Source organism: Suncus etruscus, chromosome 16 (genome assembly GCF_024139225.1).
Source record: "Suncus etruscus isolate mSunEtr1 chromosome 16, mSunEtr1.pri.cur, whole genome shotgun sequence".
Taxonomy (NCBI): Eukaryota; Metazoa; Chordata; class Mammalia; order Eulipotyphla; family Soricidae; genus Suncus; species Suncus etruscus.
Window position 1 is genome coordinate 4,967,633 of NC_064863.1, and position 15,824 is coordinate 4,983,456.

The 15,824-nt window shown below is 39.5% G+C and overlaps 1 protein-coding gene across 1 annotated transcript in view; it reads right to left on the reverse strand.

Annotated features, from left to right (window-relative positions):
* The window catches only part of FMN1 (formin 1), a 483,837-nt gene extending 473,171 nt beyond the window's left edge, over positions 1-10,666 (reverse strand). The window contains exon 1 of the mRNA XM_049789785.1: positions 10,589-10,666. The gene's annotated coding sequence lies outside the window, so the exon portion shown is untranslated. The remainder of the gene's footprint in view (positions 1-10,588) is intronic.
* Between the last annotated feature and the right edge of the window lie 5,158 nt (positions 10,667-15,824).

Consider the following 15,824-nt stretch of genomic DNA (forward strand, 5'->3'; position numbering starts at 1 on the left):
AAAACAGACAAACAAAAATCACGCCATGGTCTTGAATTAAGAAACATGGCATAGCACATAACGAAAGAGAAGAAAGGAAGAGAAAAAAAAATAAGTATAATTGGGGACTACACTTTCAATAATCACACCCAAACAGAGAAATCGACCAAAATAGATTGGTAAATCAAAAATAATAATAACAATAATAAATGAAGGTAATATATATATTTATATAAAAAAATAGCCAAGGTTTTGTGCTTTTTGTATTTTTGTTTTTTCCCTCCTGCACTGGCACAGTAAATATTGGGGTCATTCGAAAAAGAATTCACTTGGCCTAAGAGATATGGGATTTCTCCGTCCTTGGAGCATACTGTCATGGGATCAACTCTAGACATTGCTCAGGATCCTTTACTTTCCCGGTGGTGTTTTTTTTTTTTTCCTTTGGTGTGTGGAAGACTTCTGCTCTGTGTTTAGAGGTCTCAGTATCTGTACAGATCCTGAGGTGGGACTTATGATGAAGTCAGTCTTTGTGGTTCTAGAGGTTCTGTTACCTCAGTGTCATTTTAATCCATCTTCTGTGGTTGATGATCTTGGTCTTTGCACTGAGCCTAGGGTGGCACCTAGGATAGCGTCTTTCTTTGTGCTCCCCAAAAGCCCCATTCCATTACAATTGTCTCTGCCGGATCTTTGGGGCTGGGGATCATGATTCTTGTGCAGGTCATAGTTCAAACCCTAAACTAGGGCTTATTTATTGGTCCCCAGATGTATACAGTCTGGTCGTGGATCAAGCAGCCAGTCATCTGTAAATCCCGATCTTGGGTTTTTGTCCTACCAAAGGGAGCCAAGACTTCTGGTTTTGTCTTGTCGTTAGTTGGTAAGGTAGGCTAATCTGCTCTAAGGTCAAGATGGTCGCATTTTCCCCGTTGTCAGGATATCATGTTAGAGCTGGGCCTTGTTGTTGGTCTCGTCTATTAAGGCCGTCCTGGATGGAGTTTGTTTCCTGCAGCTGTTGTGAAGAGCTGTGCCGTTTCTATGTCGGGGATCCAGGGTTCAAGGCTGGATGAATGGTATCTAATCACCTGAGGTCTAATTTGATTCCACATGACATATTTTCAAGGCAGGAGATATCCCTATATTTTAAATAACTATGAGTTCCTATCTCTAGTAGATAAGAGCTCTCTTTTATTTTTTTTAAATGTAAAATTTCCCCTTTACTTAGTGTGCCTTTGTAGGGGGAAGTGGTGCTACATTATAATGTCTGTATATTCGTGGGTGGACTGATGGGATAACAGTCACAGGTCACATACCAAAAAACGAAGAGAAAAAAAAAAAGGGGGGGGGATTGAAACTGTAGACCCTAGTTTTTTTTAAAAAAAAGATCTGAATTACAACTGTGAACAACCTGTAATTCACATTGGTCTCAATAAAAAAATATTAAAAATAATAGGAGGATCTATACATTATGCACCAGTAGCAATATCAAGAGCCTTCTTGCAGAAACACTGGCTTAACAATTCTTTCAAAATTCTTGTTTTTCTAGACAGTTCTATGCTGGGTCTATGTCATAATTCTATTTAATCTTGAGATATAGCCCTTTTCTCCTTTTTGAAGTTTCTTCATTCTAATATATGATTTGAACACAGTTCTTTTTTTTTTTTTTTTTTTTTTTGGTTTTTGGGCCACACCCGGCATTGCTCAGGGGTCACTCCTGGCTGTCTGCTCAGAAATAGCTCCTGGCAGGCACGGGGGACCATTTGGGACACCGGGATTCGAACCAACCACCTTTGGTCCTGGATCGGCTGCTTGCAAGGCAAACACCGCTGTGCTAACTCTCCGGGCACTGAACACAGTTCTTTAGACAACCACTTTGGTGTCTTCATCTCTCCCAAGGGAAGACAAGCATTTTCATTTGCCTAACTGGTAATTATGGCATCAGAGTTTTATTTAAAATGTTTAATTATTTTATAATTTAGGTAAAAAAAACACTGAATGTAATATCCACCATCTTATACATATTTAGGTATAATATACTATAAGTGTAGGTACAGAATTTTATTTTTCCTAACAGATTCTGCATTAAGTTTCTAAATTTAGCACACAGTGCTATACTTTGACAGCTACTAATATGCATTAACAAAGATGTAAATAAACCAAAAGTCCCCATATCTGAACCTTAGAGTTGACAGTTCTTTCCATTTTCAGTTGGCATAGCTCTTGCTTCCTGGCAAGAAGTTGCATGATGCAAGGAACAAAACCCAGGGCATCGGATGACCTGGATCTATTCTTGGCTGTACCCCTAACTGTGAATGACCTTGGTCAAGTCACTTACATCTCAACTCAGTTTTCTCTATTGTACTAATAATAACTTCATGTCACTTACCCAATAAACCACTTGGATACACGAATTATAATGTGAAAGAGAACAAGCAGCTGCTTAAGGGAATGCAAATTTTATTTTTCTTCAATCTGCCACAGTTTCCTTCATGATTCCAGGGTATTCCATTAGAATTCTTCAGAAAATCAAGAAAATTAGAATACATTTATGTTTTCAGAACTTGAAATAAATCAGTAAAAAAGATACAAAGAGAAGGCCAGTACATCCTTTTTGTGTGATATAAGCTATTTATATTTATTTGGGGATTAGATGATAAAAGAACTATGGGGAAGTCAAAAGCTCAGTCTGTTTCTTATTGGTAGAATATCGAGCGTATTATAGCGGTAACAGATTTACAAAAGACAAACAAGGACACTAGCAAAACAGACAGGATGGATGCCAATTTGTCTGTAGACTAATTCTATTCTGTGTAAACCTATGGACTTTAAAAATTATTTCAAGCTTTCTAATTATAAGCTAGGCAAAAAAAATTTTTGCCCAGTAACTATTTTAAACTAAAAAAAGAGAAAGTCTTTTCATATTGATGCCTAAAAAAGCAATTATTGCTTTTCACTAGAGACCCCGAATACCACACTGCCATTACACTTATGGTTTACCCTGCTTTAAAAGTTGAACAAATCTGGGGGCCGGAAAGATAGCATGGAGGTAAGGCGTTTGCCTTTCATGCAGAAGGTCATCAGTTCGAATCCAGCTTCCCATATGATCCCCATGCCTGCCTGGAGCAATTTCTGAGCATGGAGCCAGGAGTTTCCCCTGAGCACTGCCGGGTGTGACTCAAAAACCACAAGGAAAAAAAAAAAGAAAAAGTTGAACAAATTTTTAAAGAAGGAAATGTTCACTTGGTTTACAAGGGCACAGACAAAGTGGAATATGAACCTTGCAGGTAGAGCAAACTCTGCCTAGATTTCATTTGGAGACAGACCCTTAGGGAAAAATCATTAACATTCGGAAACCTCATTTGCTCACTATGGGAGAGATACAATATCACATACCTTTGTACAGATCCTCCTACTACACGAAGGTAAGGAGCTCAAATCTCATGTATTAAGTGCTGGGATCAACAGAAAAAGAAACAGAAGCCTGTTCATGTCTGCCACAGGAATAGACCCACTTCCTTTCAAAATAGAACATCAACAAAGCACATGGATTTTGTACTATGATGGTGAGAAATTAGTTTTATTAGTATTCAAATGGTCAGGCCATTGGGCTTACAATCAGTGTATCAATTTGGGAATAAAAAACACTTTTATTTACTTCCTTGGGAAACAGAATCTATTGAACATAACAATATTTGTCCACAGAAAGAAGATTGCTAAAGGTATGACGCCAAATGCCATTTCAGAATGAAATATTTCCGTGTTCTAGCGCAGCAATCACAACACACAAATAACAGAAAATTTCTTTTTAATGCAAAACCAAGAAAGAGAGAGTGCAAGGATCATATATATTGGAGGCTTCACCTGGCCCCCTTTTGGGAGAAAAACCACTTAGTACCTGCTAGGAAATCCATCTTCTTTAAGAGAACAAACCAAAAGCACCCTCTAATTGCACTCACAGCGATAACAGGCCCCTGGATCATTTCAAAACCTCTTGCAGGAACAATAACACTCACTTTTTGAAGCATAAAACCCTGCTGAGTAGGTTTTATTTTCCATAGAAAAAATGGTGTGATTTTCGATAATACCATCAGAAGTGCATTTGTCCCATCAGTGGATCACCAGGGTCCACTTCTATCTAATCAACACACTAATTCAACTCATCTCCTTCACTAGCTTTTCCTCTCCTGTTTCATGTAAGAAATCACTGGAGAGGGGCCGGAGAGATAGCATGAATTTAAGGCATTTGCCTTGCATGCAGAAGGTCGGTGATTCGAATCCTGGCATCCCATATGGTCCCCTGAGCGTGCCAGGAGCGATTTCTGACCATATAGCCAGTAGCGAGTGTGACCCAAAAAACAAAACAAATAAATAAATAAGAAATAAATCACTGAAGAAAGCATCTGAGTCTGGATGATTGTGGACAGACATCCAGAGCATGGGTAAAAATGGGGCAAGCCATGGCTAAACTTTAGCACCTCATCTGTGTGTGACAAATTTTTAAACAGAGAACTTCAATTTTTCTCATGTTTTCTATGTTCATTTCTCACAAATGAGCACACGAGAGCCCGACTTGTTATAACGTATGTGTTATGTAACTGAATGTGGGGTTGCAAAAAGTTTGGCAACAGTAAAATGTCTTGAATGCACAACCACCGAAATTTACTTCAAACTCAAGTGTGTAATGCACTGAGATGTTGCTGGCAATGTGTATACCTGTATTGCATTACTTGGGAAAGAAGTAGTTGGAAGAAAAGTAAAGAATCTGCATTACTGGAATGTTAGTACCAGAACCTTTAGAGTAGTAGCGAAACAGTGACCTCCCATATTACTTTGGTGACCTTACTTACTCTTCCCAATCAATCCTTCAAGAGTATATGCAACATGCCAAGTTCGGTTCAAATCCTGACAAACAACCTGAGTGTTAAAAATGACAAAAAGGGGGCCCGGAGAGATAGCACGGCGGCGTTTGCCTTGCAAGCAGCCGATCCAGGACCAAAGGTGGTTGGTTCGAATCCCGGTGTCCCATATGGTCCCCCGTGCCTGCCAGGAGCTATTTCTGAGCAGACAGCCAGGAGGAACCCCTGAGCAATGCCGGGTGTGGCCCAAAAACAAAAACAAAACAAAACAAAACAAAAAGACAAAAAGGGGGCAGTAGGGCATTTGTTATGCACACACTAACCTAGGACGGACCCAGTTCAATCCCACAGCGTCTCATATGGTCCCCCAAGCCAGGGGCAATTTCTGAGCGCATAGCCAGGAGTACACCCTGAGCATCACCGGTTGTGGCACCAAGAAAAAAAATGAAGAAATGGGGGACAGGAGAGATAGCATTGCGGTCGGGCATTTGCCTTGAATGTGGTCGACCCAGGATGGACTTGGGTTCAAATCTCTACATCCCATATGTCCTCCGTGCTTGATAGGAGCAATTTCTGAGCACAGAGCCAGGAGAACCCCTGGGGGCCAGAGTGATAGTAAAGAAGTCAATGTGCTTACCTTGCAAGCCGTCAACCAGGGTTCTAACCCCAGCACCATATATAATCCCCTGTCACTGACAGGAATGAACCCTAAGCACAGAGCCAGGAGTAAATCCTGTATACCATTGGGTGTGGCCCCAAGATAAAGAATAAAAAGTCCCGCCTCCCTACTGCTCCCCTTCTGATATTCGGCACATGAGAAAGCTTACTCTTGCACACCCAAATATGCTCTCACTACAGACATGAAGCTACCAATCATTCCTGAAGGTGTCACTATTTTCGTTCTGCCATCTGAATCTCTCTTAAGTCCATCACCAAATATCTTCTCAGCCGAGTGCCCTTTGTTCTGAGAAACTGAGAAATGTTTAATGTTTGTACTCACCATTTACTTTGTTCTTTGTTTCCATAGAAATGGCCTTAATGAAATGCCTGATTGCTCAGACAATCTAGAAGCCTAACAGTGAGGTAACCCTATGCTCACCCAAATCATTGCCTCCTAAAATAAGACACAAATGCTTCACTGAACCAACCTATTCCCTGGACCAACAGAATGATTCGACAGGATGGCGCAATATGCATTAAATAAATTTCTCTTTAAATGTCTCCTCTTTGTATTAACTATAGGTTTTATTGTCCCCCTCCTTCTTTGTAGATCATATATGCCCTCACCTTAATCTTTGTTAAACTTCCAATACAAATTTTTGGTTTGTTTATTTTTAGTCATACCCAGTATTGCCCAAAGTTTACTTCTGGCTCTGCACAGGGTTGTCACTTCTGATAGAACTGAGGTTTTGGAAATCCAACCCTAGTCAGCTGAGTGTAAAGTAAGCACTCTGTCCACTGTAGTCTCATTCAGGCTCTACCAGTGCATATTTTGATTTGTAGAATTTACTGGGGAAAAAAGAGGACGTTTCAAAGGGCAGAAGGAGAGTTACCAGAATATGCTACCAAAAAATACGCCTCTTTGGCACATGGATTATTTTGAGCTACCAGCCTTTGAGGAACAGCAGCTGCAAGTAAAGCTCTGCTAACTGCACTCATTTTCCCTTTGTAAAGGAAATTCATATTTGAAATATATGGGCATATTTGTAAAACATGTCTCCTTCTCTTATACCACATTATTCTTAACAGACTTATTAGAGAGAAGTCAGTATAACAAACATATGCATAACCAATCTCTATAACAAACTTCACCAAACAACTTTAATTTGCCATACCATTCCTTCTCACCTTTCTACAGCTTGCCTCTCCACCCAGAAGTCAAAACTCCTTTTCCTTTAGACAAAGTGATAGTTTAAAAGGAAAAAGTCCATGTTCTAACAAGCCCTTAGATTTACTCATCTCTGGAACTCCTAGGTGTAAACATGGTGCATATGCCAATAGACCTGTTTGACTCTGTTAAAATACAAAAATCTAGTGTAGCTCCCTAATGTTCCTGCAGTAACCTATGGCTTAGAAGACCACAATTTTAAAAAGTGTTAAGTGGAAATATCAATGACAGTTCACAGAGAGGAAAAAATATCCCTAATTAAACACAAACTAGGTCAGTTTTGATTAAGGCAAGGGAATATATATATATATATATTCCCTTTATATATAAATAGGGAATTTATATATGTGTGTATATTTATATATAAATATATATTTATAAACAACCAATATACTGGTTGTTTTTTAAGCCCACCTAATAGTCTAGGGTCATACACAGATGTATGAGAGATATTTGGTCATTTCAGGATAGAGTGTGTAAGTAGCCTAAAAGAAGACGAATTCTTTTCCCTTCCTACATATTCTCTGCCTTTATATAGTCCAAGGCTAAATGACTACAGAGAAACCGATGACTTGGAACATGTTTTGCATCCCGTCAGAGAACTTGAGAAAACTAAGTGGGAGTGAAAGATCCATTTCCCAGATCCCTGTTTTTATAGGTTAACAAAGTTATAGGAGGTTTGCTTCTTTTCTACCAGCCCACTTTAGTAATTATTGTATTACAAAGCATACAGATGTCTGCTCTGTCAGCACCTTGCACAGACACTAAACATAGGGGTGTTTCAATTTCCTCACAGGGCCAGCCTGTTGGTGCAAGCTCATTTTTGCTCCACGAGACTACAGTTCCCATGGCTTAGTATCTCTGCGAGATCAAGTAATGCAGATTAATGGCTGTGATTCTGTCAAAACACAGGCTGGAACCTGCTAGGAAGAAAGCTGAGTTTTAAGACAGAAATGATATACCTTTAAAAATAATAGCTCCCATTAAAATTAAGTCCCAACAAGATATTACAAGTTACTCCCAAATATGATTTGTGCAGACTGGAAAACTATAAATGATTTAATATCTCTGCTGATTTTTACAATTATAAAAGTAAAGTTTCAACAAGATCATTGAACACACAATACCTGGGAGAACTAGTACAACTAGGAAGACGTGTTTCAAAATCCTCTATGAAAGACACGTATCAGTGTCACCTCAAGATTTAGTCTGCCTGCGGTTCCCCCATTCCTCCTTTGTGAACACCTCTTCCAACTCTCTATTCAGAAAAGCAGGAAGGTCAGACCAAGCCTCAGATAACGATAGAACCTATGCAACACCAGGATAGGAAAGCAAGTGGCTGAGAAATAATCAATCACAGTTCTTCCTTGAGAATCACTATGGAGTTAGAACAGAAGGAACTTTCAGTTATCAAGTTATATAAATATGAATCTGTATTTAAGAAGACCTTGAGGAGACAAGTCTGTGGTAATAAGCAATAAAACCAAAGCAAAGATGATCAGAAATAAATGGAAAGCAATTGTGATAAAGAGACACAAACAAAATAGCACCCATAATATCTGAATCCCAGGACAGGACTGGGTAAGACCAGTTTTCTTACCAAGACATTAGAGTCTGGTCATGACATCATTTTAACCAAAAAATAAAGAGCATTTTTGTTTGCTTAAAATTCTTTCTGCTGTGTTCCTACCCCACCCACAACAGAAATAATCTTAACTAATATATTACTATATATATTTATATATACATATAGACACATATGTGTCTATATATAAATTTGAAAGTACTTCCAAAAGCAAACAAGAAAGCTAACCTCTCTATAAAGAAAATTAAATGACATGGTTTTCTACAAGGGCAAACAGAAATACACTATTTTTAGGAAAGTTATTCTAAAATATAAGATTTTTCCATGCTGAAAAGTTAGAAGTTAGCTTCTTCAACTCCCGGGGACTTTATAGAAAAGGAGTTTTGTTTCTGTGCAAAAGCAAATGCACTAGCTAAAGATACTGGATAGCAAAGGTGAAAGGAACAGCCTGGGACAGAAACAAGAAGCCCAGAAACTTGCTCTGAGGCTGCATCATTACAGAAAATATGCCAATCATTTATACAGGCTGACACATGAAAGACATGTCAAAACACTGGGGGCTTCAATCAGCATCACCCCTTTAAGATCAGTCCTATTTAAGAAACAATTCTTACCCACCAATATCAGCTTTGGAGACCTAAAGAGGCTGAAGACAAACCATGAGAAAATGCATATTTTAGGGACAGAACAATGTTCCTCATTCTCCTGCTGTCTAGTGTTATTAGCAACTATCATTTACTTTCCATTTACTAGGTATCAGGAACTACCAAGCATTTAACCACATTATCTCATTCAATCTGTACAACTTTCCCAATGAGGAAGGTAATATTAATCCTGTTTTATAGAAAAGAAACTTAAATTCAAGAGAATAAGTGTAATTGATAAAACCCAGGTAGGATTTGAAGCCATGTGATAGGTTTGTGAATTTTTAATAATCTTTACCCTTTGTTTCCTCCAGTAAGATCTTTGTTCTTTAATTCCAACAGTCTATCTAAATGTTGTTTATTTATTAATAGGCCTTCCTACTAGGCTATGCATACAACTTAGAAAAGAAAAAGGAGATTATGGGCTTAATTAACTCTGGCCTAGGAGAACTAAGACTTTTTATAGCACTTTAAACAGTATCTTCCACAATAACAGAGAGCTGGTATGCAAATCCCTCCTAAAAGGGGTCAATAAGTCTGAGATTCAATGAGTCCCAATGACTTCATCGTAAGATGTTATCTGCTAAAGAGAATTCAGAAAAAATTCTCCCTGCCAGGAACTTAGATTCCTCCGGGAATACATGATAACACATACTCCATTGCAAATATGGATCCTGCTTTGTATAACTAGAACCACTCTGGAAGAGAGTCAGATGCCAAGCTACTTGACTTGGTCCTTGTAAAACCTCGGGTTTGCATAGTCCCTTTTCTGTGACTGAAGCATCCAAATAACACAAGTCCTGTACTCTGTGACCAGTCCAGCAGGATTGGGTGAGTGCCAATAGACAACTCCAGATGTCAGTCATAAGTCTTAAAAAAAAAGAAATAGAACGTCTGGGCATTCCCAACTGCAAATGTGATTAAGAAAATCCAATTTATACCCTGCTCCCTGCTACTTGTCTTTAACAGGGCTGACTTGGTTCTGATCTCAGAGGGCAAAGAAAGACATGGCTTGCTCTCTGGGAGTTGAAGGGAAGGATGATGGGGAGGTAGGGGAGACGGTCAGCACTTACATGCCTGAACAGAATCTGCCTTTGCAAAACTTGAAGAGCTCTTGATAGAAAAGAAAATGATGGTAGCTCTTGATAGGATGATGGAAGTAGTGATGATGAAGAAAAAGATAATGATGAGGATCACCTATAAATAAAAGCACAAAGTAGCAACAGATACACATCTCATGCCTGAAAATATTCCATCAAACAAGCCCCAGCAACCCCACTGTGCCATTCCTCTCTGAACTCAACAGAGCCTCATGATAAAAAGCTGCATCTTGGACACCCCTTTCCCAAGCTGCCCTTCCTTCCACCCTTCTGGGCCAAGCTGGCAATCAGACTGCACTGGCAGGTCAAGAGGATTAGGGGTGCTGAGAATCAGCCACTGATCCCTAGTGGAGAGCCCTAGGGTGCCCAGGGAGGGAGGCCTCACTCCTTGCACCAACTCGGAACAGCTGACTTGGGGGGGTGCCCAGGACTTGCAAACAGATGCCAAGCCTCTTTGCTCAGCCCTAGGACGCCCTGGGAGCTGGAGCAGGCACCTTGTGGCCCTGCAGAGGCGGGGGCGGAGCAAGCGGGGCTCCCTTTACCTGCCCAGGTGCGGCAGCTCTAGTGGCTGCTGGGAGGAAGATGCTGCGCGCCGGTCCAGGCCCAGAGCCCGAGCCCGGAGCGACCCAGGCGCCGGCTTTAGTCGTAGCCACGCCCACGCCACGCCCCCAAACCGGTGGTCACGCCCCTCAGCACGCGCCGGGCCGGCGGACTGTTTAGGGGCGGAGCGACTCGGACGGAGGGACGGGTAGGCTCACCAATGAGAACGTGCAGCGGCATTGACGTCAGTGAACGGGGCGGGTCTAAAGGGGCCGCGGCTGCCAATCAGGAGAGGCGCTGCTTGCATGGTGAAATTAACAAGCCGGCCATTCAAAAGCCTTGTGGCCGTCTCTCTGTCTTCTCCATGATCTTGGTTTCAACTCCAATGGGTTTGTTTTTTGTTTTTACTTTATTTCTTAATTACTTTATTTAAACACAGTGGTTATAAGGATTTTCATAATACAGTAGGTTTTCCAGGTAGAAAGTTGTTCACAATTGAGTTTTAGTCATGCAATGTAAGAAACTTTCGCCAGTACATATTTCTCACCTCTAATATTCACAGTTTCCCCTCACACCCTCCCCACTGTCTGACTTAATGACAGACATTTTTTTCTCTCTATTTCTTCCTTTCTTTTTAACCCCTTTAAGACACTGTGGCCTGTAGTATTTTTACTAAGAGGTTTCATGCAATCACTTTATCTTCTGTCAACACCCAATTATTGTCCAGAATGTTAATTTCCAACTACCATTGCCATAGTGACCCCTTCTCTGCCCTAACTACACTCCTCCGCTATTTCTGGCAAGCTTCCTACCATGACCTGGCCCTCCTGATCCTCGTATATATTGTCTCTTAATATCTGAATATATGACCATAAGTCTCTTTTTTATATTCGATAAATGATTGCAGTCATTCTATGTCTGTTTTGTTTTTTTGTTCTTTTTCTTTTTATTTTTTAATAATACTTTTTATTGTGACCAAAAAGTGAATAACAAATCTTTCTCAGTAATATTTAAGGTACATAGAGACAATGAATCAGGGCCATTCCCACCACCAGGGTTGTCCTTCCTCCACCCCTTTTCCAAGCATGTGTCCCATATCTCTCTCCTTTGCCCCTCCCCCCCCCCGTCAACTCTAATGTTTTTATTTATTTTTCAACCAGAATTCATAACTGATTGATGACTATGACTATCTGGTCTATATATAATGATGAGATTCATCTATAAATAAATAAATAAATAATTCAATAATAAGCAATAAATAAATAAATGAATAAAACTTGGCACTATATTTGTTAGGGTATAAAATAGGAGCTAGGAATTTGGCTCTCACTGAAAAAAAAAAAAGATTTAAAAAAAGAGGCTGAGTCTCATGGCAGGATCTCACATTTTGATTCCTCCTAAATTACTGTGTCTCCTGATCATTGCCTGGATGGGATTTGAAACCTTCCTAAGATCTTTTATTTGTGATTTTGGTGACTTTGCAATGTTTGTTCCAAGAAAGGGTATTGTTTTTAATCTGCTAATTGGTAAATGTAATTTTTGCATCCATCCATACTGGTAATACCCGAACATTCAGTTTTTAAATTATGAAAAATAGCACAATATGTAAAGTGAACCCACCTGAGAATGGATAACGTCTGGGGACTGTGATTAATTCTTTGTCATGATATTTACAAAATGCTGATTGATAAATACTTTTCTCCTTCCAGCCTCCCATCAACCTTGTTGACAACTTGAGGCTCAGAATAACTGTTCTAGGACCCATTATTAATTAGGATTAGAGCCATTATAAAATTAATACTCCTATTTCTTGTTTGTTGCCAATGAGAAGAACAAGGAACACTAAATACAACTCTTACTTGAACCATTTTAATAGTTTATTCTGTAATTATTATGATATTTAGGGCACATCTGGTGATGCTCCAGGGTTACTCCTGGATCTGTATTGAGGAATCACTATTGGCAATGCTCAGGAGACCACATGGGTGCAGGGATCGGAGAATCTCAAACACCTTGATTTCTGTACTATCACTCTGGTCCTTGAGCCTTTTTTTTTTTTTATGCATAATTTTTTTTTATTTAAACACCTTGATTACATACATGATTGTGTTTGGGTTTCAGTCATAAAAGGAACACCACCCATCACCAGTGCAACATTCCCATCACCCAAGTCCCAAATCTCCCTCCTCCCCACCCAACCCCCGCCTGTACCCTAAACAGGCTCTACATTTCCCTCATACATTCTCAATATTAGGACAGTTCAAAATGTAGTTATTTCTCTAACTAAACTCATCACTCTTTGTGGTGAGCTTCCTGAGGTGAGCTGGAACTTCCAGCTCTTTTCTCTTTTGTGTCTGAAAATTATTATTACAAGGGTGTCTTTCATTTTTCTTAAAACCCATAGATGAGTGAGACCATTCTGCGTTTTTCTCTCTCTCTCTGACTTATTTCACTAAGCATAATAGATTCCATGTACATCCATGTATAGGAAAATTTCATGACTTCATCTCTCCTGACAGCTGCATAATATTCCATTGTGTATATGTACCACAGTTTCTTTAGCCATTCGTCTGTTGAAGGGCATCTTGGTTGTTTCCAGAGTCTTGCTATGGTAAATAGAGCTGCAATGAATATAGGTGTAAGGAAGGGGTTTTTGTATTGTATTTTTGTGTTCCTAGGGTATATTCCTAGGAGTGGTATAGCTGGATCGTATGGGAGCTCGATTTCCAGTTTTTGGAGGAATCTCCATATCGCTTTCCATAAAGGTTGAACTAGACAGCATTCCCACCAGCAGTGGATAAGAGTTCCTTTCTCTCCACATCCCCGCCAACACTGTTTATTCTCATTCTTTGTGATGTGTGCCATTCTCTGGGGTGTGAGGTGGTATCTCATCGTTGTTTTGATTTGCATCTCCCTGATGACTAGTGATGTGGAACATTTTTTCATGTGTCTTTTGGCCATGCGTATTTCTTCTTTGTCAAAGTGTCTGTTCATTTCTTCTCCCCATTTTTTGATGGGGTTAGATGTTTTTTTCTTGTAAAGTTCTGTCAGTGCCTTGTATATTTTGGAGATTAGCCCCTTATCTGATGGGTATTGGGTGAATAGTTTCTCCCACTCAGTGGGTGGCTCTTGTATCCTGGGCACTATTTCCTTTGAGGTGCAGAAGCTTCTCAGCTTAATATATTCCCATCTGTTAATCTCTGCTTTCACTTGCTTGGAGAGTGCAGTTTCCTCCTTGAAGATGCCTGTAATGTCCTGTAGTGTTTTGCCTATGTGCTGTTCTATATATCTTATGGTTTTGGGGCTGATATCGAGGTCTTTAATCCATTTGGATTTTACCTTTGTACATGATGTTAGCTGGGGGTCTAAGTTTAATTTTTTGCAAGTGGCTATCCAATTGTGCCAACACCACTTGTTGAAGAGGCTTTCCCTGCTCCATTTAGGATTTCCTGCTCCTTTATCAATAATTAATGGTTGTATCTCTGGGGAACATTTTCTGAGTATTCAAGCCTATTCCACTGATCTGAGGACCTATCCTTATTCCAATACCATGCTGTTTTGATAACTGTTGCTTTGTAGTACAGTTTAAAGTTGGGAAAAGTAATTCCTCCCATATTCTTTTTCCCAATGATTGCTTTAGCTATTCGAGGGTGTTTATTGTTCCAAATGAATTTCAAAAGTGTCTGATCCACTTCTTTGAAGAATGTCATGGGTATCTTTAGAGGGATGGCATTAAATCTGTATAATGCCTTGGGGAGTATTGACATTTTGATGATGTTAATCCTGCCAATCCATGAGCAGGGTATGTGTTTCCATTTCCGTGTGTCCTCTCTTATTTCTTGGAGCAGAGTTTTATAGTTTTCTTTGTATAGGTCCTTCACATATTTAGTCAAGTTGATTCCAAGATATTTGAGTTTGTGTGGTACTATTGTGAATGGGGTTGTTTTCTTAATGTCCATTTCATCCTTATTACTATTGGTATATAGAAAGGCCATTGATTTTTGTGTGTTAATTTTGTAGCCTGCCACCTTGCTATATGAGTCTATTGTTTCTAGAAGCTTTTTGATAGAGTCTTTAGGGTTTTCTAAGTAGAGTATCCTGTCATCTGCAAACAGTGAGAGCTTGACTTCTTCCTTTCCTATCTGGATTCCCTTGATATCCTTTTCTTGCCTAATCGCTATAGCAAGTACTTCCAGTGCTATGTTGAATAGGAGTGGTGAGAGAGGACAGCCTTGTCTTGTGCCAGAATTTAGAGGGAAGGCTTTCAGTTTTTCTCCATTGAGGATAATATTTGCCACTGGCTTGTGGTAGATGGCCTTCACTATATTGAGAAAGGTTCCCTCCATTCCCATCTTGCTGAGAGTTTTGATCAAGAATGGGTGTTGGACCTTATCAAATGCTTTCTCTGCATCTATTGATATGATCATGTGGTTTTTATTTTTCTTGTTATTGATGTTGTGTATTATGTTGATAGATTTACGCATGTTAAACCAGCCTTGCATTCCTGGGATGAAACCTACTTGATCGTAGTGGATGATCTTCTTAACGAGGCATTGAATCCTATTTGCCAGGATTTTGTTGAGGATCTTTGCATCTGCATTCATCAGTGATATTGGTCTGTAATTTTCTTTTTTGGTAGCGTCTCTGTCTGGTTTAGGTATCAAGGTGATGTTGGCTTCATAAAAGCTATTTGGAAGTGTTTCTGTTTGTTCAATTTCATGAAAGAGTCTTGCCAAGATTGGCAGTAGTTCCTCTTGGAAAGTTTGATAGAATTCATTAGTGAATCCATCTGGACCTGGGCTTTTGTTTTTCGGCAGACATTTGATTACTGTTTTAATTTCATCAATGGTGATGGGGGTGTTTAGATATGCTACATCCTCTTCCTTCAACCGTGGAAGATTATAAGAGTCCAAGAATTTATCCATTTCTTCCAGGTTCTCATTTTTAGTGGCGTAGAGTTTTTCAAAGTAGTTTCTGATTACCCTTTGAATCTCTGTCATATCAGTAGTGATCTCTCCTTTTTCATTCCTGATACGAGTTATCAAGTTTCTCTCTCTCTCTTTCTTTGTTAGGTTTGCCAGTGGTCTATCAATCTTGTTTATTTTTTCAAAGAACCAACTTCTGCTTTCGTTGATCTTTCGGATTGTTTTTTGAGTTTCCACTTCGTTGATTTCTGCTCTCAGCTTTGTTATTTCCTTCTGTCTTCCTATTCTTGGGTCCTTTTGTTGAGCATTTTCT